Here is a 27,158-nt window from a genome sequence, read left to right on the forward strand (position 1 = left end):
AAGCTTCACTCTGGCTGTCTCACAAGATCACCAGACACTCAGAACACTGACACTCTTCTGTGACCTGGGATATAGGGGACACCAAGAGCTACTGAATATAAATGCACTGCCCAATCTATAGTCTAAAGAAACTGCCATAGCTGCCTACCCACACTCAGGGAATTGTTAGTGACAGGACATTGAAACTCTAAGTTTGCTACCCAAGAAACTAAAGATAACACTGCAGAAAACACCATGACATTCCCTTGTTGATAATTAAAAACAGCAAAAGCAGATGTAGTAGTTGTTTCAATTTCTTTTGCTAAATGAAAGAAAGAAGAAAAAAGAAAGAAGAAAGAAAGAAAGAAAGAAAGAAAGAAAGAAAGAAAGAAAGAGAAAGAAAGAAGAAAGAAAGAAAGAAAGAAGAAAAAGAAGAAGAAAAAAAGAAAAAGAAAGAAAGAAAGAAAGAAAGAAAGAAAGAAAAAAGAAAGAAAGAAAGAAAGAAGAAAGAAAGAAAGAAAAAGAAAGAAAGAAAGAAAGAAAGAAAGAAAGAAAGAAAGAAAGAAAGAAAGAAAACAAATCTTGGGACAGGGAAGAATCTGATTCCCAGAATTACAACACTATAAGATTCAAATTTCTAATTTTCAAAAACAGCAACATACTCAAAGGCAAACCAATAAACAGAAGGATGGCCCATATAAAAATTAACATAAATCAACAGAAACTATCCATGGTGAAGTCCAGAAGTCAGGCTTCCTCTACTAAGACTTTAAAACAATTGCCTGAAAGATGCTCAAAGGGGGATGCCTGGGTAGTTCAGTGGTTGAGCAGTTGAGCATCTGCCTTCAGCTCTGGGCATGATCCCAGAGTTCCGGAAATTGAGTCCCACATCGGGCTCCCCGCAGAGAGCCTGCTTCACCCTCTGCCTATGTCTCTGCCTCTCTTTCTGTGTCTCTCATGAATAAATAAATAAAATATTTTTTAAAAAGGTGCTCAAAGAGCTCAAGAAAGACATGGATGAAGACAGGAGAATAATGTGTGAACAAAATGAAAATGCCAAGAAAGTGATACAAATATTAAAAAGAAACCAAAAAGAAATTCTGAAAAATATAATACTTGAAATAAGACACCCACTAGGAGTTTCAAAATCAGATTTGAGAAAGCAAAAGATAGTAAATTTGAAGATGGGAAAATTGAATTTATTGAGTCTGAAGAACAGAAAGAAAAAAAGAATGAAGACAATGATCTAAGAATAAGAAACTTTTGAGACATCATCAAAAGGACCAATGTATGGGATCCCTGGGTGGCACAGCGGTTTGGCGCCTGCCTTTGGCCCAGGGCGCAATCCTGGAGACCCGGGATCGAATCCCACATCAGGCTCCCGGTGCATGGAGCCTGCTTCTCCCTCCGCCTGTGTCTCTGCCTCTCTCTCTCTCTCTCTGTGACTATCATAAATAAATACAAAATTAAAAAAAAATTTTAAAAAGGACCAATGTACATATAGTGAGAATCCCAGAAAGAAAATATAAAGAGAAAGAGGTAGAGAGAATATCTGAGAAAATAATGCTTTAAAGTTGACCAAATTTTATAAAAGACATGCATCTAAAATATACAATAGGCAATTTTCAAGTTGAACAAATCAAGGAAACCTATACTGAGACACAGTATCAGTCAGAGACAGAGAGAATCTTGAAAACAAGAGACTTGGAAGCCAAAAGAGATTGAGTACATATATTCAGAGTACTTAAAGAAAAACCTGTCAAACAAAAATAGTATTATTAGCAAAATTATTCTTAAAACTGGAAAAATCAAAACAATTCTGATAAACAAAGACTGACAGAGTTCATCACTGCTACACCTGTCCTGCAAAAAATACCAAAGGAAGTCCTCCAAGTTCAAAGGAAAGTTTATTAGGGAATAACTGGAATCTGTTTGAAGAAATAAAGATGCCTGATTAAGGTAAATAGATGGACAAATATAAAAACTAATAGTATTATAATTTTGATTTCTAGTTCTATTTTTAAAAATTTTCCATATCACTAAAAAGACAAATGTATAAAAATAATTATTAATATATGCTACTGGATACACTATCCTACATACTTAATTTGTGACATTTATAACAGGAGGAATTACCACAGAGCTATATAGGAGCATATATTTTATATGCTATTGAGTTAAATTGATATAAATTCAAATTAAATTGTTATAAATCAGAGGAAGGGGCACGATGGTGGAAGAGTAGGGGGCCTTGTTTCACTTGGTCCCTTGAATTTAGCTAGATAACTATCAAATCATTCTGAACACCCAAAAATTGAATCTGAGATGTAAGAAAAGAATTGCTGGAACTCTACAGGAGAAAAGTGACCACTTTCCGCAAGGTAGGAGGTGCAGAGAAGTGAATCTGAAGTGATATATTGGAAGATAAATAGTGGGGGGGAAGGTGCCTCCATAGGGGGCTTCAGAAAGTGATATAGGCCCTGAGCACAAAATCAGAACCTATAGAAATCTGGTTCAGTGAGAGACACCCCTTTCTGAAAAATTCTCAGGTAGTGAAACGGGGCAGAATCCTATCTGGGACAATGGGATCTTGGGTCCCGCAGTCACAGCAAGAACTGGAGTGCCTGAGCCACTAGGAATCCCAAGGTTGAAGTAGGTAGTCAGGTTAAGGTGAGACAGCCTAAGAGGAGGCTCTCAGGTCAGTTATCCATAAACCTCAACCTGGAGTCCCATCGGGTCACCCCACACAGTGACCTGCACAGGACAGGAACACAGGGCACTGCGTGGGGACCCGCACAGGACAGGAACACAGGGCACCATGTGGGGACCCACAAAGGAGAAGAACACAAGGCACCTTGTGGGGACCCACACAGGAGAGGATACAGGGCACCGTGTGCGGACCTGCACAGGACAGGAACACATGGCAACTTTAGGGGACCTGCACAGACAGGAACAGAGGACAAGGTGAAGAGACCTGCACAGGACAGGAACACAGGTCACCATATGAGGACCTGCACAGGACAGGAACACATGGCAAGGTGAGGGGACCTGCACAGGACAAGAACACAGGTCACCGTATGGGGACCCGTACAGGACAGTAACACATGGCACCATGTGGGAACCCCCACAGGACAGGAACACAAGACACCATGTGGGGCCCCCACAAGACAGGAACACAGGGCACCGTGTGGGGACTTGCAAAGGACAGGAATACAGGGCAAGGTGAAGGAACCTGCACAGGAAAGGAATGCAGGGAAGGTAAGGGACCTGCACAGGACAGGAACACAGCACACTGTTTGGGGACCCACTAGGGACAGGAACACAGGGCACACTGTGGGGACCCACAAAGGACAGGAACACATGGCAAGGTGAGGGGACCTGCAGGACAGGAACACAGGTCAGCATGTAAGGACCTGTACAGGACAGGAACATTGGACCCGTGTGGGGACCCACACAGGGCAGGAACACAGGACACCATAGAGGGCCCCGCAAAAGACAGGAACACAATGCACTGTGTGGGGACCTGCACAAGACAGGAACAGAGGGCAAAGTGTGGGGACCCACAAAGGATAGAATACAGAGTACCATGTGGGGACCCGCACCATCAAGAACACAGGACACCGTGAGGGGACCCACACTCGACAGGAAAATGCGGCACCATATAGCACCTTGCAAAGGACAGGAACCCAGGGCATGGTGTGGGGACCTGCACTGGACAGGAACACATGGCAAGTTGAGGGGACCTGCACAGGATGAGAACATGGGTCACCGAGTGGAGACCCACACAGGACAGGAACCCAGGACACTGTGTGGGACCCACACAGGACAGGAACATTGGGTATCGTGTGGGGACCTGCACAGGACAGAAACACATGGCAAGGTGAGGGGACCTGCACAGGAGAAGAACACAGGGCACCGTGTGGGGACCTGCACAGGAAAAGATACAGGGCACTGTATGAGGACTCGCACAGGACAGGAACACAGGGCACCATGTGGGGACCCGCACAGGACAGGAACACATGGCACCGTGTGGGGACCCCCACAGGATAGGACACATGGCAAGGTGAGTGGACCTGCACAGGATAGTAACACAGGTCACCGAGTGGGCACCCGCACAGGACAGGAACACGGGGCACCATGTGGGGATCCACACAGGACTGGAACACAGAACACTGTGTGGGAACTGGCACTGGACAGGAATACAGGGCACCGTATAGGGCCCCACACAGGACAGGAACCCAGGGTATCGTGTGGAGACTCACACAGGACAGTAACATGGGGCACCATGTGGGGCTCTCACAGGACAAAACCTGGGGTGGTATTGACGGGATCGACACATGACAGGAACACAAGTCACCCTGTAGGGACCCGCTCAGGACAGGAACACAGGGCAAGGTAAGGGACCTGCACAGGACAGGAACACAGGTCACCATGTGGGGACCCGCTCAGGACAGGAACACAGGTCACTGTGTGTGTGGTGACCGGCACTGGACAGGTATACAGGGCACCAAGTGGGGACCCGCACAGGACAGGAACACGGGGCACTGTGTGGGGACCCACAATGGGCACCGTGTGGTGACCTGCACAGGACAGGAACACAGGACACTATGTGGGGACCCTCGCAGGACAGGAGCATAGGGAATTGTGTGGGGACCTGCAGAGCACAGAAACACTGGGAACTGTGTGGCCCCCTGGCACAGGGCAGTACCCCACACAAAGGCACCTGTGAATCAGTGTATCTGGCCCCTCTCCCAGAAGATCAGATAGAAAAAGAGGTTAACAGGAACTTTATGGGCCTCACAGGACTGCAAAATCTCAGGCAAAAATAGTGTATAGATTCTGAATGTTTTCTGCATGATTCATTTACCTTTCAGGTATACATTTTCCATTTTTTTCCCAACTAGCTTCCTGTTTTATCAACCCTTTGCTTTTAAATCTTCTTTTAGCTTCTATTTTTACATTTACATTTTATAGATATATTCTTCTTTTTGGCTTCCTTTCACTCTATTCAGATTTATTTTCATGTATATATGTTTTGCTTTCCTTACATATTTGGGATTTAGTGTCTTCTAACACAGAGACCCTATACACTCAGGAACAAGTAGATCACCCCGTCTTGCTCAGCTTTTGTAAAATTGTATTATCTCTCCCCACTCCCCTTTTTTTCTTTTTTCTATTTGTTTTTGTTTTATTTTTCTTTTCTTTTTTTTTTTTTTTATATCTTTGTCTAGTAGGTATTTCATTGGGTCATGGCTAATATTTCTGATAGTCCTCACTCATTCACCCATTCTTTTCTGGACAAAATGACTGAAAGGAGGAATTCACAATGAAAGAAAGAACCAGAATTAATACTCTGCCACAGATCTAATGGGTATGGATTTCAGTAAAATGACAGAGATGCAGCTCAGGATTACAATTATAAAATTACTAGCAGGACTTGAAAAAAGTATAAAGACAGTACAGGATCTCTTAGTGCAGAAATGAGATCTAATCAAGCTGAAACTAAAAATGCCTAACTAAGATGCATTCTAAATTGGATGTTTTAACTGGTAGGGTAAATGAGGTAGAAAAGAGAGTAAGTGATATAGAAGACAAGTTGATGGAAAGGAAAGAAGCTGAGTAAAAGAGAAAAAAACAACTGATGGGCCATGAGGGGAGGCTTTGAGAAATTTGGGATGCCAAAAACAAAACAAAACAAAACAAAACAAAAAATACCAGAATTATTGGAGGCCCTGAGGGAGAAGGAAGAGAGAGAGAGAGCCAGGAGGTATATTTGAGCAAATCATAGCTGAGAACTTTCCTAACCTGGGAAAAAAAATAGGCATTCACTTCTAAGAGGTAAAGAGGACCACTCCCAAAATCAATAGAAATAGATTAACACACCGAAGTATAATGGCGAAGTTTGCAAATTTCAGAGATAAAGAGAAAATCCTTAAAGCAGCTAGAGACAAGGGATTATTAACATATGGGGAGAAATATCACATTAACAGCAGACCTCTCCACAAGAGACCTGGTATGCCAGAATGGGCTGGCATGATATAATCAGGGTCCTAAATGAGAAAAACATGCAGTCAGGAATACTTTATCCAGCAAGGCTATCAATCACAATGGAAGGAGAAGTAAAGAGCATCCAGGACAGACAGAAATTGAAACCAAACCGGACCTGCAGGAAATATTAAGAGGAATCCTGTAAGTAAAAAGAAACCCCAAGAATAACATAAATCAGAAAGAAACAGAGAAAATTTACAGAAATAGGGACGTTCAGGTAAATACAATGGCACTAAATTCATATCTTTCAATAGTTACTATGAATGTAAATGAGGTATATGCTCCAATCAAAAGACACAGAGCATCAGATTGGATAGAAAAGCATATCCCATCCATATTATGTCTATATGAGACTCATTTTAGACGTAAAGACACCTCCAGACTGAGAGTAAGGGAGTGGAGCAATTTATCATATTAATGGACCACCAAAGAAAGCTGGGGTAGCAATCTTCATATCAGACAAATTAGATTTTAAACAACAGACTGTACCAAGAGAAGAAGGACACTATATTATACTTAAAGGGTCTACCCACAAGAATATCTAACAGTTACAAATACTTATGCCCCTAATTTGGGAGCAGATAGTTATATTAACCAATTAATAACCAAATTAAAGAAACACATTGGTAATAATGCAGTAACAGTGGGGGACTTCAACACTCCACTTACAGCAAGGGATAAATAATCTAAGAAGAAGATCACTAAAGAAACAAGAGCTTTGAATGACACAATGGACTGGATGAACTTCACAGATATATACAGAGAATTCCATCCTAAAGCAAAAGAATACATATTCTTCCTGAGTGCACACAGAATATTCTCCAGAATAGACATGTACTGAGTCACAAATCAGGTTTCAACTGATACAAAAAGACTGGGATTATTTCCTGCATATTTTTAGACTACAGTTCTTTGAAAGTTGAATTCAATCACAAGAGGAAATTTGGAAGGAACTCAAACACTTGGAGGTTAAAGAGCATCCTACCAAAGAATGAATGGGTCAACCAGAAAATTAAAGAAGAATTTTAAAAATCATGGGAATAAATGAAAATAAAAGCACAACTGCTCAAAACCTTTTGGATACAGGAAAGGCTGTCCTAAGAGGGAAGTACATCACAATACAAAGTTTTCTCAAAAGATTTGGGAAAATCTCAAATACACAAGCCAACCTTACTCCTAAAGGAGCTAGGAAAAAAAAAATCAAATAAAGCCTAAACCAAGCAGGAGAAGAGAAAAATAAAGAATAAAGCAAAAAAATCAATGAAACAGAAACAGTTGAATAGATCAACAAAACTAGAAGTTTTTTTTTAATTTGAAAAAATTAATAAGATAGATAAACCCCTAGCCAAAATTATCAAAAAGAAAAGAGAAAGGACCCAAATTTTGAAATCATGAATGACATAGGAGAGATCATGATCAACAACAAGGAAATACAATTATCAGAACATATGAGGAGCAATTATATGCCAACAAATTAGGCAATCTAGAAGAAACAGGTGCATTCCTGGAACTTATAAATTGTCAAAAACGAACAGGAAGAAATAGAAAATCTAGACAGAAAAATTAGCAGGAAATTGAAGAAGTCATGAAAAACCTCCCAACAAACAAAAGTCCAGGGCCTGATGGCTTCCTAGGGGAATTCTACTAAACACTTAAAGAAAAAAATAATACCTATTCTACTGAAGCTATTTCAAAACACATATAGATCAATAGATCAGAACAGAAAACCCAGAAATGGATACTCAACACTATGGTCAATTAATCTTTGACAAAGTAGGAAAGAATATACAATGGGAAAAAAGCGATATCTTCAGTAAATGGTGTTGGGAAAATCTGACAGAATAAAACTAGACCATTTTCTTACACCATACATTAAAATAAACTCAAAATGGATGAAAAACCCAATGTGAGACAGGAATCCATCAAAGTCCTAGAGGAGAACACAGGCAACAACCTCTTCGACCTCAGTCACACCTAGGTCTAACTTCTTGTTAGACATGTCTCCAAAGGTAAGAGAAACAAAAGGAAAAAGTGATTTTTATCAAGATAAAAATCTTTTGCACAGAAAAGGAAACAGTCCAAAAAACTAAAAGGCAACCAACAGAATGGGAGAAGATATTTGCAAATGACATATCAGATAAAGGACTTTTTGGATCCAGGATCTATAAGGACCTTATCAATCTCAACATTCAAAAAACAAACAATCCAGCCATGAAATGGGCAGAAGATATGAACAGATAGTTTTCCAAATGGGACAATTAAATGGTCAACAGACATTTGGAAAAATGTTCCACAGCACTTGTCCTCAGGGTAATATAAATCAAAACTGTAATGAGATACCACCTCACAATGGTCAGAATGTCTAAAATTAATAAGACAGGAAACAACAAAGGATTAAAGAAAATACCACATTGTACCACCCAGGTGGCTCAGTCAATTAAGCATCCTTTGGCTCAGGTCATGATCCCAGGATCCTGTGATTGAGGCCCACAGGGGAAGCAGGGAGCCTGGTTCTCCCTCTGTCCCTCTCCCTGCTTGTGCTTTCTCTTTTAAATAATTCTCTTTTAAATTGTAAATCTTTTAAAACATTAAAAAAATAAAGGAGAATATGGCAAACAGTTGCATGTCAACAAATTAAATAAGAAGAAAGAAAAAACATTGAAACATTCAAATTACATGAACTGATTCAAGAAGAAATAGAAATTGCAATATAACTATAACACTAAAAGATATTAAATAAGTAGTCAAAAACTTCCAGACAAAGAGAAGTCCTGGAGCAGTTTACTTCACCAGTGAGTATATTTACCATTTATTATTTTAAAATAATTTATTTATTTATTTATTTATTTATTTATTTATTTATTTATGAGACAGAGCATAGGAAGGTGTAGAAGGGGACAAGGACAGAGAATTGCCAAGCAGACTACCTGCCAATACAGGGCTTGATCCCAGGACCCTGAGAACATGTTAACCAACTAAGCCATGGGGCACTCCTATATCAATCATTTAAAGAATAACACCAATCTTTCTCAAAGTATCCAAAAAATTTAAAGAGGAGTGAACACTATCTAATTGACTCTGAGGCCAATTATTATTCTGATACCAAAGACAAAGAACTCATAAAAAAAAGAAAATTTGAGGCCAATATTCTTTATGAATAAAGATGCAAAAATTCTCAACAAAAGAATATCAAATGGAATCCAACAATAGATTAAAATGATAATTTGCAATAACCAACTGTCCATGATTCAAGTCAAAACATCACTCAAAGTAATAAAACACATTAATGGAAAAGTCAAATCATCTTTTAATTGGTGCATAAAGGCACATGATAAAAACCAACACCCTTTCATGATTAAAAAATAATTTTAAAAGCTAGGATTAGAATGAAAGACTAGCAGTATGAAAAACTCACAGCTAACATGCTCAATTGTGAAGGGTGAGAACTTTCCTCTTAAGATAAGGAATAAGACAATAATGCCCACTTTCACAACTTCTATTCAACTTTGTACCAGAATTAGTAGTCAGATATTAGATGAGAAAAATAAGTAAAAGTTCTCCAAATTGGAAAGAAGTGGTTAAATCATCTTTATTGGAAGATTACATGAGTCTATGAATGGAAATTCCAAAAAAAAAATCACAAGTAAGATAGTCAAGCTAAGAAACAACTTCAGCAAAAGTCCAGGATACAAGATCAACACACTGAATTTGTTGTGTTTCTCTTTAACAATAATGGACAATCACTAAAGAATTAAGATGGCCATTTCATTTACAATAGCATCCAAGAAAGTTAAATATGTAGGAGCCAAGGAGATAAAAGACATGTATGTTTAAAAGTACAATACAATTTTAAAATAAATTATAATTCTAAATAAAAAGAAAGACATCCTGTGTTCATGTATAGGAAGACTTAACATTTGTAAGAATTCAGTGGTGTCCAAAATGACTCAGATTCAATACAATCACTATCAAATTTCTTTCTTGCATAAATGAAATAAACAATGCTCAAATTTGTTCGGAATTGTATGAAGTCCTGATTTGTCAAAATGATCTTTGAAGAGAACAAAAATGTTTCAATGCTCACACTTCCTGTCTCCAAAGCATACTATAAAAGCTACATTAATTAAAACATTATGATACTGGTGTAAGGAATAGAGATCTCATAAATAAACTCTTGCATATGTGGGCAATTGATTTTGGAAAAGTGTTAACATTAAATAGAGGAAGGACAGTCTTTTCAATAAATGGTGCTGAGAAAACTGAATATTCACATGCAAAAGGATAAACTTGAACCTGTGCTTTACACCATATACAAATATTAACTCAAAATGAACCAAAGATCTAAACATAAGAGCTTTATCTAAATGTAAGAAGTGGAGATTTTTCTAAGTAAAATATTTGATAAATGACCAATAAGCAGATGAAATGATGCTCAACATTAGTCCACATGGAACTGTAAATCAAAACCGCAATAAAATACCACTTCTCACTTACTATGTTGGCAATAATTAAGAACAAAAAAGTAGCATGAGTTGATGAAGATATGGATAATTTGGAAATATGTTCATTTCTGGTGGGAATGTAACAGTTTGGTCATTCCTCAAATAGTTCAACATACATAGCAAGGATGTGGAGAAGGGGAACCCTCTTGCATTTTTGGTGGGAATATAATACGGTGCAACTACCTGGAAAACAGTATGGAAGGTACCCTAAAAGTTAAAAACAGAACTACTCTATGATCCAGCAATTGCACTACTAGGTATTTACCCAAAGAACACAAAAATACTAATTCAAAGGGACACATACACCTTGATTTTTATAGCAGCATTATCTACAATAGCCAAATTATGGATACAGCCCAAGTGTCCATCAACTGATGAAGGGATATATATATATAATAGAATATTAGTCATAAAAAGAATGATTTTTTTGCCATTAGCAATGACATGGATGGAGCTAGAGAGTATTATGATAGGTGAAATAAGTCAGTTAGAGAAAGACAAATACCATATGATTTCCTTCATATGTCGAATTTAAGAAATAAAACAAATGAGCAAAGGGAAGGGAAGATAGGATTAAGAAGTGAACTCTTAATTATAGATAACAAATTGATGGTTACCAAAGGGGAGGTATGGAGGGATGGGTTAAATAGGTGATGAGGGTGTGCGCTTGTTGTGATGAGGACTGAATCACTACATTGTACACCTGAACTCTTATTATACTATGTGTTAACTGGAATTTAAAGAAAAACTTAAAAAGAAAGTAGAAAATAGTTAAGGGGCACATGGGTGGCACAGTTGGTTAGGTATGACTCTTGGTTTCAGCTCAGGTCATGTTCTGGAGGTTGTTAGATCCAGCCCCCTGTGAGGCTCTGTGCTCAGCATGGAGTCTGCTTAGGACTCTCTCTCTCCCTCTACCCTTTCCCCTGCACTCTCTTTCTCTCTCTAAAATAAACAAATAAATCTCAAAAAAAATAGTTAAACATATGACTACCATATGACCCTGCATTTCTACTTCTAGGCATATATCCAAAGGAATTGAACGCACTAACTCAGCTATTTGTACATCAACGTTCATAGCAGCATTATCTACAATAGTCAAAAGATTGAAACAACCTATGCATGTGTCCATCTACAGATTAAAGAATAAGCAAAATATGGTATATCCAGATAATAGAATAATTTTGTACACAATACATGTACAAATCTGGAAAATATTCTGCTAGATAAGCTATAGATAGAAGGGCAAATATTGCATTATTCCATGTATGTGAAGTACCCATAACAAGTACAGTCATAGAGACTGAAAGTGGAATAGAGGCTCCCAGAAGCAGGGAGGAGTGGAGAATTTTGTTCAGTGAATACAGACTTTATGTTGGGGATCATGAAAGAGTTTTAAGTTTAGATAGTAGTAATGGTTATAGAAAGCTGTGAGCGCATTTAATGCCACTGAATTTACACTTTCAAATTGTTAAAATTATAGTTATAATATTATGCATATTTTAACCTAGTAAAAATAAACCTAGAAGTAACATCAATTTTATCATTCCATCTGACATACTGCAAGTTTCCTATTTATAAACAAATCACGATCACCTTGTCTCTACTACTAGTTTTTGCATATTTTTTTTTGGATGGTGTTCATTACCTTTCTAATTAATTCCAAAGTAATATCCTGTAACTTAAGAACTAAATTTTAAATGAGTCACTATTAACATATTTTATTTAAAATACTGACAAGAAGAGAGAAGGAAAAAATGTATTGACAGTAATAAATAAGTGGAGAACACACCAGGAAGATCCATGGACTATTAATTCCATCTTTCTTTTATATGGCCACAGTTCGTGTTTATCATTTCCTTCCCTTACCCTCTGTTTATGTGTTCCTTGCCTTCAGTCAGAAAATAAGCCAGTTAGTTTATTTTTTTTTCCAGGTAGGTCACTAAAGCCTCATTTTTAAGAAGTCTGAAGTCTTCTTTAAGAGGATTGAATTTATTTTCCATTAGCTTTCCCTACCAAATATGGCAGTGGTAGGAGGAATCTCCAATAAAGTTCTGGCCTCTAGATAAATGTCTCACTAATTACTGCAATAATATTTGCCTTGATAAAAAGCTGGCATCCAGATAACAGAAGAATCTACCTTTTTTTTTAATTTCTTGGTTCAAAGCATTAGCATTCCAAATGATAAATTTCTTTTTCCATGGGAGCATTATAGTTCCCCTTGGTGGGAACATCCCTCTCTTAAATACTAGCATCTATAACCAGTAGACCCTAATGTCAAGAAGATTGGAAGAAAATATTTTGTAGGGGGAGGTCATTAAAGTAGAATTGTGGCTGGTGTCATATCGTCTCCATCTTTTTGACCCAGAACTCTCATTCACTTGTGGAATGAAACCCTAATCTCAAAAAGTACTACCTGGTGACATAACTGAGTCTTGAGTATTCCATTTAATCATTCTATAAGACTCCAATACATAGGAAATGATCTGTCTGATGGATATGAACCCACAGCTTCATTTCTTCTTCTGTAATGTAAATCTACAGGACAGAGGTAATAATGTGTGGAACACTGTAGGGATGAACGAAGCATTCAGGATGTCTATGGATGGTGGTGAGCACTGAAGGTAAGTCCACATCCAGAAAGTGTCCTCTGTTTTCTCCAGGATATAATGGGGTTCAATTTAATAATGTGAATATTATTGATGGGTGGCACCACCTCTTCCAGTGCATGAAAGAATTTAAACTAACCTGGTACAATTGATTTTATCCTTTCTCTCTTGAAAGTGTCCTGATTTAGGGATAAATTATATTTTTAACTTCTATACTGGGTCTCAGCATTGGTCTCATCTTTTGACAATTTGGGCTGTCACAGTCACATTAGTTAGATTATCCTTAAGTTCAGGAAGTCAATGCTGTTGAGCCTTGACACTACTTGACATAACCTGAATCGACACTACTATAGTGCCTGATTTGTGAGCATATCATTCTTCTTTTTAACTCTCAATTAAGCTGAGGCCAATCTTAAGATTGATAGATTCCATTTCTACTCTAGCAGTAAATTGACTTCTTAAATTCTTATCTTTAAGATAAGGTGATTCATTCTGGGGGAAAAAAAAAAAACAACTGCAACAACTTGAGTTGCATTTTCCACTATGCATCTTCAACCACTGGACTCTAATTATTCAATAGCATATAAATCTTCACTGCCTTTGTCTCATTTCTAGTTGGATAACCACCTCACATTTCCCTCATTCAAGGTATTGGACATTAACTGCTTCTGATAGCAAATATTTTATTAATCCAAATTTAGTGTCAGAAATAAAATTCACCAAAAAAAAAAAAAAAAGAAATAAAATTCACTCTAGGCAAGAAATAATGTAATACATTTGTACCTACAAAGTCTTTGGAAGAAATGTGTGACCAGGTTCTAGGCTGGATCAGAGTTTTCCAAAACTAATTAAAAAACTAATTAATTAGAACTACCTATGGCACTGCTGTGAAGTTGAGGAGCTTTGAGGTCACTCCTGGAGATATAACTGAACTCCAAGGATCAGAAGCCAGAATCAGGCAGCTTCTTCACATTGCAGACACATGTTCTTCTCTACCACTAGTGAAACTGTCATCAGGTACGGGGGTGCCTGCGTGGTTCAGTTCATTAAGCATCTGCCTTTGACTCCGGGTTAGGCTCCTTGCTCAGCAGGAAGTCTGCTTCTCTCTCTGCCCCTCTCCTGCTCACACACACTCTCTTTATCAAATAAATAAATCTTAATAAAGAGAGAAAATATGAGTATCACTGTTTCCTTCCTGATAGCCAGCAATGAGAAACTAGATTCCTCAGTACTGTGGCAGAAAAAGAAAAGCAAAGAAAGACAACAAATATAAAGAAAACAGGTCTGCATAACCCTGTTCTACAGCTACAAATGGCCCCAAAAAGGGCAGAATACAGGCTTCTTTTCATTTTTACTTCCTGAATCTCAAGTAATCAATCTAATTGATCTAATTTAATTGTTGAATCTAATTTTCATCTAGAGTTCTTGCTGCAAACAAAATGTGGAGTGTACATTTTTGCCCTTGTGTTCTTCAGTAGGCAAGCACACTAGAGGAAAGATTCACTAGAGGAGGTAGGAATGCATGCTAAATGCTGATCTCATCTTTGCTAATCAAGGATTATAAATTGTATACCCCTATGTCATCCTATGTTTATATGTGTGGGCTTCTTAATTTGGCAGAATGCATCTTATATAGAAGGCACTCAAACATTTATTTAATCGAATTGATAGATTAAGTGAAAAGAACTACAAATGAAATATATATTTTTAAAAATAATGTTTGCATACATGGAGAGTGACAAAATGTGGTGAGGAAAATTTTAAACTATGCCACCTGTAGGAGCAACAAAGAATCAGTAATATTTTGCTAAGAGGAGAGTTCATTCAGTGAAATGATAACATAATGGCTTTTATATGCTTGAGAAATTTCCACATGGACAAAAGATTGTATAGATTTAGGACAAGTAGACCAAAAATTATAGCAGGAAATAAATGGATCCTTTAGGAAGCAGAATTTCAGCTTGATATGAAAAACACATTTCCAACTTTTAGAAAATTCAGGAACTATTACTTTGTGCTGTAATGTGTTCTCTTTTTTGGGTGATGTGTTGAAGGTCGGAACAGATGGATCCTTGTTCTATTGTTCTCCAGGAGACTAAAACACAGTGACATTTCCCAAAATTGTTTCCTGTGGAATATTCCCAAGAATTATTTAGGGGGAAAAAAACTTCACGGTCAAATATATTTATAGCACCATCCGTGTGGAATACCATCCATTTTGGTGTTGGCTTTTCAAGGATTTGAGCATGTTCATGAAAATTATGATTAATTAAAAAGGATATACAAGAGGATATTTCCCTAATTCCTCTGTTAGCACTTGAATTTACTGCATATCACCTCTGCAAATACAATATGATACAATGCGATGTGGGGCGATACAATATGATGGGATGCTAGGGGATGTGATATGATACAATACAATACGATACAGTATGATACAATTCCCTAGATGCCTGTAGGAAAGAAAAAAAAACATGAAAAATGCCTTGGTGGACTATGAGAAGCATGATCTGATAGCATGTCTTATTTGTTTTTATTTCTCCATCTCTTATTAAATATCCACACTGTGGTGCAAATCCCAAGTGAAATGGAAAAAGTAGGAAATCAGATAGGAAGGAAAAGGAGAGGGAGAGAGGAAAGGAAAAAGGAAGGAAAGGAAGAAAGTAGTAGAGAACATGTAAGGGAAGAAGGAGGGGAAAAAAGAGAACCAAGAGGAAAAAAGAATGATACAGATAAAAAAGGAGAAAAGAAGGAGTGAAGGGCAGAATGATGGTTGGATTCAACCACAGAATGGATGCTAGAATGTATTATTTTGCTCCCAAACTTTTTATAGTGAAATATTATATGTATCTTGGAAAAAAATGCAAAAGCCCCAGAAATTTACAGTTTGAAAAAGTTTCAAGCCTCTTTTAGTCTTTGGAAGTCTATCTCACCTTTTGTTACAACCACTTGGGGACATTGGGAGATACTCTTACTATTAAATTAATTAAACAAGGAGTCCATGAGACTGAAGTTGCTCTAATGCCCTGGTGGCCCACTTAAGCAAACCAAAATCTAAGCCTTTAAATGCCTCAAGGTTACAAATTCAAAGCACTAAAACAAACAAACAAACAACAAAACCAGTCACAAGCCAATGACGGTTAAACCTACAACCATCAAACGATTTCCATTCCTTTCTTCACTTTCTTTATATAAATCTTTCCTCGGCCTCCTGTTGGTGGCATTACCTGGTCTAAATTTATTTTTTTTTTCTTGAACAAGTCTCAAAATTTTAATATACCTTAGTTTATCTTTTCACACTACCCAACCATGTCATTTATATCCAATTGGAGTGAGTTTGACCAAGACCTCCCTGTTGGCCTTAGAGTACTCTGTTCTCCTCTACTTTTCATCATTAAGAAGCCACTGTTCGGAAGGAATGGTTTGGTATAATATTCACTATCTGTAAGGTTTGAAAGGAGGGTGCTATCTGGGTGATTTAGAAGAATGTTACTTTAATGTTACACTGAATGGGACACGTGGGTGGCTCAGCAGTTGAGTGTCTGCCTTTGACCCAGGCCTTGATTCTGGAGTCCTGGGATCAAGTCCCACGTCAGGCTCCCTGCATGGAGCCTGCTTCTCTCTCTCTCTCTGCCTATGTCTCTGCCTCTCTCTCTCTCTCTCTCTCTCTCTCTCTCTCTCTTTGTCTCTCATGAATAAATAAGTAAAATATTTAAAGATAATAATATTACACTTAGGAATAGGCTATATTGAAATATGATACACTTCATGGTTACTTTGGAAAAAGTCAAACTTGAAGAAAAGCATGTGTGGTTAGGCAGTTATTTTTCCATCAACTAAGATAAAAAACATGAAGAATTAGAAAAACTGACACCCTAAAATCATTTCTATACAGATGAGAGATTTGTATAAATCCCATTTGGTACTAAATAAGCAACAGAGTATTGATGCTGCTATCTGGGGACAGAAAGGATTCAGATAAAAAATTGCTTTACCCATGTGAAACCATGGGATCAGTTTGCAGTTGGTAAATACAACTTTAAGAAACTGGGCACATTCAGCATTCATAAAGTAACAAGACTGTATTTTCATGCCAAACTTTCACAGGTGAAATGTGAAAGTTTGGCATGAAACTTACCTTCCTTACCTTTCATTAGTAGATGAGTACAGTTAGAAGTGGTTGGGATGGAAAAACAAGCATTGGGCTTATGTCCATGCTACCTTGGGGAGTTGTGCAAATACATTTTTTTCAAAGGTAAAGATCCAATTATCAGCTTATTTTCGATTCATGCCAGTATACTCTGTAGGGAAAGATGCACATTATGTGAACCGTTTCACAGGCTCATCAGAAATATGTGCATAATGAATGCTTATGTCTGTGCCTTCTTTCTGACACATCAACTCATCTGGTGGCACCAGTTACTCGCATCTTATTATTGTTATTTCCCATCTTCCTTACTGCACCACAGGTAAATCATTTGCAATTTTTGCATGTTAACAGACTATTTGAAATGTCATCTCTATACTGGCTAGTTTTCAGGGTCACTAAATTGATGTAGCCTAGGAAGAAAGAAGAAAGAAAGGTGGAAAGATTTTCCATTTTACCAGTTTGCAATTGGAGCTCTGTTGATACCTCTAATAATTGGGGTAACAGCGAACTCAAGGAGAGCTGCTATCATATTTAGGGGAAAACAAACCAAAACAGAAAGCCCCCATATTTGATATAGGTCAGAGATGTATGTATGTATGTATGTATGTATGCATGTATTTATTTATATTTTAGGTCAGAGATTTAGAAGTACATCTTCTTTTAGAATAAATGCACTGAAGTCTATGTTTTAATCGCAAAGACTGAGAGCTATGCATCAACGTGTAAAATATCTAGAAAATTGTCCAAAATTCTATTCCTCAACTGTACATTGTTTGATGTCTCTGAATTCCTTTTCCAATTTTAAAGATGAGGAAACTGAGACCTGAGCTTTTAAATGTGTTTCTCAAGATCACTTAGATAGTTAATAAAAGTATTTTGTCATCTTCTATGATTAAAGAGGGTGTGAGGGAAGACTTCTTCAAGGGCTACACAAAATAAAGGATGTAGAATTAAAGATTAGGTCATAGTGCAGAAAGACTGATGTCAGACAGAATCCAACAACAATAATAAAAAAGAGTTTCTAGAAGCTTAGGAAAATAATTTCTAGGAAAGGGGCACTCATTGTATGTAAAGACATGAGAGCCATCTCATTTATTAACCTAGATAAGATCACCTGGTTTCTCATTCACTTATCATTGGCCAGGAGGTGCTATTTCATAATAGAATAGATTATAGGCCTATCCGCTTCTACTTTCAATACTATCCATAACTTGGAAAACCACCTACCTTTGCTACCTGTCCATCATGATTTGTGTTTTGGCAAAAATTGGAGTTTTTGACTTTCAAGATGCAAGTCTGAAAACCCAACTCCCACTCTTGAGACAGAACCACATAAGATATTTTTTAAAAGATTTTATTTATTTATTTATGAGAGACAGAGAGAGAGAGAGAGAGAGAGAGAGAGCGAGAGAGAGAGAGGCAGAGACACAGGTAGAGGGAGAAGCAGGCTCCATGCAGGGAGCCCGACATGAGACTCGATCCCGGGTCTCCAGGATCATGCCCTGGACTGAAGATGCTAAACCACTGAGCCACCAGGGCTGCCCCAGAAGAGATTTTTAATAGAAACAGTAAATTATTCTGTGTCTTCAAAATGCTGCTTATTGTTATTGATAAAGAGAAAGTGCCTATACCACCACCCATGGTGATTCTGAATGGTAGCTATAATCCTCTGACACCCCCTTCAACCTGTAAAGCATGATTTCCATGACTCAGTATGTATGAAACTAGAGTAGAGTTAAATTTCCATGCAAAAGCATTTTTCATTACAAAAGCTCAATTTTCTATCTACAGAAGTGAAAGTGGACAAAGAAAAACACATGTGGCCAAAATAGACCTAATTATGGCTTTCCTAGGGAAAGTAAAATGTAACTACAACATGATTACATTTATAAAGGTTCTCAAATTGCTTTAAGTGATTTAAGAAGCTTTATATTTTAGGAACTCTTAGATAACTTTAAAAAATAAACACAACCTTAATCTGTGGTACTGTCTCTTACTTTTAAAAACAAATATTTCTTTAATAAAAATACGTGGATGGGTAAGACACTAAAATGTCAGTTAAAGAGCATGTAAACATGAAGTCTGGTGCTAGAATATATGAAATTTAGATCTGACTTTACCACTCATTGATTGAATTCTCTTTAATATCCCTAAATTTCAATTTCCTCTTCTGGATAATGGTAATAATAATAATGTCATTGATCAAACTGGAAGTTTTTTTTCTAAATTACTAGTTGACATGATATAGGAAAATATAGTTTATACATTGATAGTTCGATATATTTTAAAATTTACTGTTAACAATGTTATATTTTTGAAGTACTGCAAACTGATTCAAAAGGGTTTTAAAAATAAACAAAGAAATGCACTTTTCTGATTACTTTATGGGTATCTGAAAACATATTCTTGATAAGCCTTTGTAATTAAAATCATTGACTCATTTCTTTGCCACTGAGACACAATTTCAATTTGCCGATACGCTGCATTGTTTCTTACTGACTTTTAGACACAAAGTCAATATCCTGCCTATCACAGCCCTTTATGCCTTGTTACCTAGATGCTACTGCATCCACTTCTTAAAAAATCCCTTTTACAGATGAACCACAAGCTAGAAGGATAAATTCTCTTGAGTTGTAGCAACCAGGAAGGCACAGAGGAGAACGCACATGGTGTTTGAGAAAGTGGATCGGGGCACCGTTGGCCAAGGACTCACCATTCAGCTTGTCACATCAAAATCCTGAGAGTCCTCTCTATTGTCCAGTGCTCCTTGTTGTTGACATGAAGATATCATCAAGACCTGATCATTTTATTCTGAAATATCCTCTCCTCCCCATCCACATCACCTAAATTCAGGTCCTCATCCCTTCTTTTCTGGGTTACTTATTGGGAGTTACTACCTCCAGTCTTACCTCCTACCAAACCAGTCCTCACCATGCTACCAAGTTGTAGTGGAGCAGCATACTAGTTAAGTCACTCCCTTGTTTAAAATTTTTGAATTTTATTATATTCTCTCAGAATAAAATCTGAACTCATTAACACTAAATAAGACCTTTAGAGCTCTGCTTCTTCTCCCTTGTCTCCCCAGACACTCTTTCCTCTGTACCTTGTTTGTGCTACCTACTCAGACAATCTCCCTTCTTTACCCAAATGTCTGTCCTAATCATTCTTTTAAAAAATTTTGTTAGGTTTTTTTTAAAGATTTTATTTATTTATTCATGAGAGACACACAGAGAGAGGCAGAGACACAGGCAGAGAGAGAAGCAGGCTCCATGCAGGGAGCCCGACGCAGGACTCGATCCCAGGTCTCCAGGATCACACCCCAGGCTGCAGGCGGCACTAAACCGCTGCACCACCGGGGCTGCCCAAAATTTTAAGTTTTAAACAAACAAATAAGTGTAAGCAGAATCAGAACTATAAATACAGAGAACAAACTGGTAGTTGTCACAGAGGAGGCAGTGGAGGGGATGGGCAAAATAAATGAAGGGAATTGGGGTTACAGGTTTCCAGTTATGGAATGAATAAATCATTGGGATGACAGGTACAGCATAAATAATCAGTGACACCGTGACAGCATTGTGTGGAGTCGCATGGCAGCTACACTTGTGGTGATCATAGCAGCATGCAGAGAAGTTGAATCACTATGTTGTACTCCTGAAACTAGTGTAATATGGTGTGGCAACTATATCCAAATAAAAATGCTTTTTAAAAATGTAAGTTTTACCAGAATATGCATTACATACCATGCAATCAACCCATTTGAAGTGTACACGTTGGCATGCCTGGGAGGCTCCACGGTTGAGCATCTGCCTTTGGCTCAGGTCATGACCCCAGGATCCCAGGATCGAGTCCCACATCAGGCTCCCTGTATGGAGACTGCCTCTCCCTCTGCCTGTGTCTCTGCCTCTCTCTCTCTTTGTGTCTCTCGGGAATAAATAAATAAAATCTTAAAAAAAAAAAAAACTTAAAGTGTACAAGTCAATGGATCTTACTATATTCAGAGACTTCTACAGCCATCAACACAAACAATTGGAGAATATTTTCCCCATCTCAAAAGAAGCCCAGGATCCTTTTGTTATCATCTTCCGCACATCACATAGTCCCTCTTTTCCCTTCTGGCTCTAAGCATTCATTAATTTACTTTATGTCTCCATAGATTTGCCTTTTCTGGATATCTCATATGAACGGAACAAACTCACCATATCTGGACTTCTGTGACTGGCTTCTTTCACTTAGTATGATATTACGGGTCAGGGATACAGCATTACATTAATCATCAGTACTGTATTCCTTTTTATAGCTGAATAATAGTCCATTTTATGAACACATCATGTTTTGTTTTATCAGCTATTATTCAGTAGATGGATGATATTTGACTAGTTTCTACCTTTTGGCTACTATGAATAATCCTACTATAAACATTCATGTTTAAGGTTTTATGTGAAAATGTGCTTTCATTTCCTCTGTATGTACTTAGGAATACAATTTCTGGGTAACATAGTCACTCTATGTTTAATCATTTGAGAAATTGCCAGATTGTTTTCCAAGGAGAATACATCATTCTAAAATCCCACCCCCAGTGTAAAGGGTAAAAACAAACAAACAAACAAACAAACAAACAAATAAATAATAGATTTTTTATTAAAAATAAAAATAAAAAATAAAAATTTTATTATTAAAATAAAGAACTTATTTTTATTCAGTGTAAAAGGGTTCCAATTTTCCCACTCCCTTGCCAATATCTATTATTATCTGACTTTTTGATTCCAGCTATCCTAGCACATGTGAAGTAATATCTGATTTTGATTTGCATTTCCTGAAGATTAATGAAATCAAGGATCTTTTCAGGTGATTATTGGCCATTTGTGTATCTTTCCCAGATAAAGGTATGTTTAGATACTTTGCCCATATTTAAACTGTGTTGTCTTATTGAGTTGTAATGGTCATTTACATATTCTACACTCAAGTCTCTTTCCAGATATATGATTTGCAAACATTTTCTCACATTTTGTGGTGAGAAATGTGGCATCTCACATTGTTTTTACTTTACTGATAGTTTGCTTTGAAGTACAAAAGTGTTTAAATTCAATGAAATCAAATGTATCTATTTTTGTTGTTGTTCCTGTTTTTGCTGTCATCTTTAAAAATCATTTAACAATCTGAGATCAGGAAAATTTAGTCCTATTTTTTTTTTTCCTGAGAGTTTATAGTTTTAGTCTTGGATCCAATTTCAGATACTTTTGTGTATTGTGTGAAGTTACTATGCACTCATGTTTATGTCTCCTTGTCCCAGCACCATTGCTGAAAGACTATTCATTCGCCATAGAATGGTTTTGAATCCCTTGTGAAAAATTAATTAGACACATGGTTTTATTTATGGAATCTCAACTTTATTCCATTGATTGTATGTCTATCCTTGTACCAATATCACAGTCTTGATTACTTTTGTTTTATAATAAAATTTGAAATTGGGGACTCCACATTCTCCTATTTTATTCTTTTTATTCAAGATTGATTTGGCTATTTTGTATCCCTTGCAATTCCATATGAATTTTAGCATCAATTCTCAATCTCTGCAAAAAGTTAGCTAGAATTTAACATGTATTGCACTGAATTGGTACATTAATTTGGGGTGTATCGCCATTTTATGCTTTCTATTCCATGAAGATGAGATTTTTTTCCATGTAAATTGATTTTTAGTGCTATTCAGCAATGTTTTGTAGTTCTCAGTGTATAGATCTGCATCCCCTTAGTTACATTTATTTGTAAGTACTGTATTCTTTTTAATCCAATGTACATAGAATTATTCAGTAACTAAGATTTTATTTTAAGACTGTTTATTAAATGTGTTCAGAGAAACAATTGGGTATTCATGTTGATTTATATCCTGAAAACTTGCAGTACTTGTTTATTAGTTTTAATTGTTTTTTTTTTTTTTTTTAAGATGCATTTATTTTACAGAGATAGTGTAGTGCAGGGAGGGGCAGAGGGAGAGGGAGAATCCCCAAGTGGACTCCCTGCTGAACATGGAGCCTGATGCAAACTTCATCCCAGCACATGAGATCATGACTTGAGCCAGAATCAAGAGTCAGCTCTCAATCAACTTAACCACCTAGGTGCCCTAGTTTTAATTATTTTTTAGTGTGCACTATATGCAAGGTCATGCCATCTGCAAACAGAGATAGATTTACTTCTTCTTTTCTAAAATAAGTTCTTTTTATTTCTTTCTCTTACCTAATACTTTGGAGAGAAACTACAGTAAAGTGTTGAATAGAAATTATTAGAGTGGACATCTTTGTCTTATTCCTGAACTTGAAAAGCATCCTGTCTTTCACCATTAAAAATATGATGTTAGCTTAGGTTTTTCATAGATAACCTTCATCAGGTTAAAGGTGTTTCCCTCAATGTATATTTGGAGATATTGTGGGTTCAGTTCTAGACCACTGCAATAAAGTGGATATTTCAATAAGTTAAGTCAAATAAATTTTTTGTTTCTCAAAAATAACATAACATAAAAGTTTATGTTTACACTATAGTGTGGCCTATTAAGTATGCAATAATATTTTGTGTTAAAAAGCAGTGTACCCCTAGGGGCACCTGGGTGGCACAGGTGGTTAAGCGTCTGACTCTTGATTTCAGCTGAGGTCATGATCTCAGGCTTGTGAGATCAAGCCCCTAAGATGGGCTCTACACTATGCATGGAGTCTGCTTAAGATTTTCTCCCTTTCTCTCTGCCTCCTTGGCTCTGCCACCAGAGCAGCTATGAGGCTTTCTCTCACACTCTGGAATTCCAATACAGCTGTCAGAACCCAGTCCTCTGTGTCTCCCAGCTGTGGAGAACACATATCAGAGCTGTCCTACTGGCCCTACAAAAGCTCTTGCAAGTTAAGGGTTAGAAAAGAATCCTCTCTCATCCCTCCTCCAAAGGAGTCGTTAGTCTGTGCATGTGTATCAATCGATGGATGAGTGAATAGACTGATGGCAGATAAATAGGTAGATAGAATAAATGACATTTACTTAAATGGGATCATAGCACTTCTATTTTTTTTATTTTTTAAGATTTATTTACTTATTCATTCATTCAGAGAGAGAGAGAGAGAGAGAGGCAGAGACACAAGCAGAGGGAGAAGCAGGCTCCATGCAGGGAGCCCCACGTGGGACTGGATCCCGGGTCTCCAGGATCACACCCCGGGGCTGCAGGCGGCGCTGAACCGCTGCACCACCGGGGCTGCCCTCATAGCACTTTTAATAAAATGAATCAGATTTAATTTCACTTGAATTTAATAGAAGGAAAATTTTGAACACTGACTGTTCTTTCTTCACCAGAGATATTATTTCTTAAAGTATCCTTTGAAGGGTAAGAAAAAACATTGAAGCTTTTAGTCATTAGATTTTTTCCTTACATGCCTCAATTCTAGACATAATTAGATGATGAAAGAACATGTTCTACCATATCCCTTCTCCCAACTCCTACGTATTTTTCCTAGTTAATTTTTATTTTACACTATTTGGGTCAATATCATTTACTTTGTGTTCTGTAACCATAATTCTAAGTTTTAGCATGGGATCTATGTTTTAATGGATTTAATAATATTTTGCATTAAAAACAATGCACACTCCTTATTTTGAAAATACTACTAATAAATAATCAATAAAGCTGAAAATGCTAACCATCCTCTCAGCTTTGAGTAAGTCATAATCTCTTTTTCTGGTGGAGATTCTTGCCTCAGTGTTGATGGCTGCTGACTGATCAAGGTTGTGGTTGCTGATGTTGGTTTAGCTATGATTTAAAATAAATATTAAAAAAGGGAAAAGGACTCTGTGATTCTTTTTTGTTTTTTTTTTTTTAAGATTTTATTTATTTGACAGAGAGAGAGAGAGAGAGAGAGCACAAGCAAGGGGAGCAGCAGAGGGAGAGGGAACAGCGGGCTTTCTGCTGAGCAGGGAGCCCAATGTGGGAGTCAACCCCAGGACCCAGGGATCATGACCTGAGCTGAAGGCAGCTACAGAACTGACTGAGACACCTCGGTACCTCAGACTCTGTGATTCTTATTTCTAACTGTAAGTAACTGCCATAGTTCATAACATTTTTTTCCTGGTAAATCCATTTAGCACTTCCCCCCAGTTTTATTGAGAAAAATTGGCATACATCACTGTGTAAGTTTAAGCTGTACATCATAATGGTTTCATTCATAATGTACGTTGTGACACGATTACCACAATAGCTTCAAGTGACATCCATATTCTCATAAGGATATAATGAAAAAGCAAAGGAAAGTAAAAAATTCTTACAATGAAAACTCTTAGAATTTACTCTCTTAACAATGTTTTTATATATCATGCATCAGTATTAACAATAGGCATCATGTTGACATTACATTCCTAGTACTTATGTATCCTATACCTGGAAGCTTGTACTTTGACTACCTCCCTCAAATTCCCCGTACCCTATGCTCCACCTCAGGTAATCATAAGTCTGATCTTTTTCTTATGAATTTATTCTGTCTGACTTTCTTTCACTTAGTTTAATTGCTTCAAGGTCCATCCATATTGTGCAAATGGTACGATTTCCTCATTTTCCCTTTTTTATGGATGAATTATATTTTATTGCACACTATGTATTGCACACTATGTATTGTATCCTATTGCACACTATGTATTGCACACTATGTATTGTATCCTATTGTATATAGGATACAACTTCTTTATCCATTTATCCATCCATTGCATTGACACTCGTGTTGTTCTTTCCGTGTCTTGTCTATTATAAATAATGAACATGGAGATGCAGATTTCTTTTTGAATTAGTGATTTAAAATTTATGACATATTCTCAGAAGTGAAATTGCTGAATCACATGACAGTTCTATTTTTAATTTTGAGGACCCTCCATATTATTATGCATAGTGGTGGTAGCAAATTACAATCTCAGCAAGGTGCCTTGATTTTGGATCATAAATATTTTTAATGTCTTCTAGATGCATTGACACCTTTATCATTATATAATAATCTTCTTTGTCTCTTTTTAGCATTTTTGGTTGAAACTGTATTTTGTCTAAGTATAATTATCCCTGCATTTTTTTCCCTTTGGTTACTATTTTCTTTTGAAATCTCTTTTTTTCATTTCTTTACTGTCAGTCTATGCATATCTTTACGGCTAAAGTGAGTCTTTTATAGGCAGCATATTGTCAGATCATTTTTTTATCCATGTAGCCATTTTATGTCTTTTAATTAGATAATTTAATCCATTTACATCTAAAATAATTATTGGTAGGTAAGGACTTTCTACTGTCATCTTGTTCATTGTTTTCTGGTTGTCATAAGATCTATCTAATCTTATCTAATCTATAAAGATACATATATTTACCATTATCAGTAAGATTACCTTTCTATGATTTTATAATGTTTATTAGCATTTGTAAGGTTAATTAAGATTCTTTCACTTCTATTTAAAGAATTTCTCTTAGCATTTCTTGTAAGGATGTTCTGGTACCAATAAACTCCCTCAACTTTTGTTTGGTTAGGATTTCCCTCCTTCATTTCTGAAGGACATCTTCACTGTGTATGATTTTTCCAGCTATTTTTCCCAATATTTTGAATATGTCATTTCATTCTCTCCTAGTCTGAAAACTTTCTATTGGGAAAACTTCCAGTATTCTTGTGGGGGTTCCATTTCATGTAACTTCATTTTTCTCTTACTGCTCTTAAAATTATTTCTTTGTCTTTGACTTTTGACAGTGTAGCTCTATTTATTCAATCTATTTAGGATCTTTTGGATCTCATGGACCTGGATATCCATTTCCCTCCCCAGGCTTAGGATGTTTTCAGCTGTTATGGCTTTAAATATACTCTGTCGTTTCCTCTTTTTCTACACCTT

This window comes from Vulpes lagopus, chromosome 9 (assembly GCF_018345385.1).
Source record: "Vulpes lagopus strain Blue_001 chromosome 9, ASM1834538v1, whole genome shotgun sequence".
Taxonomy (NCBI): domain Eukaryota; kingdom Metazoa; phylum Chordata; class Mammalia; order Carnivora; family Canidae; genus Vulpes; species Vulpes lagopus.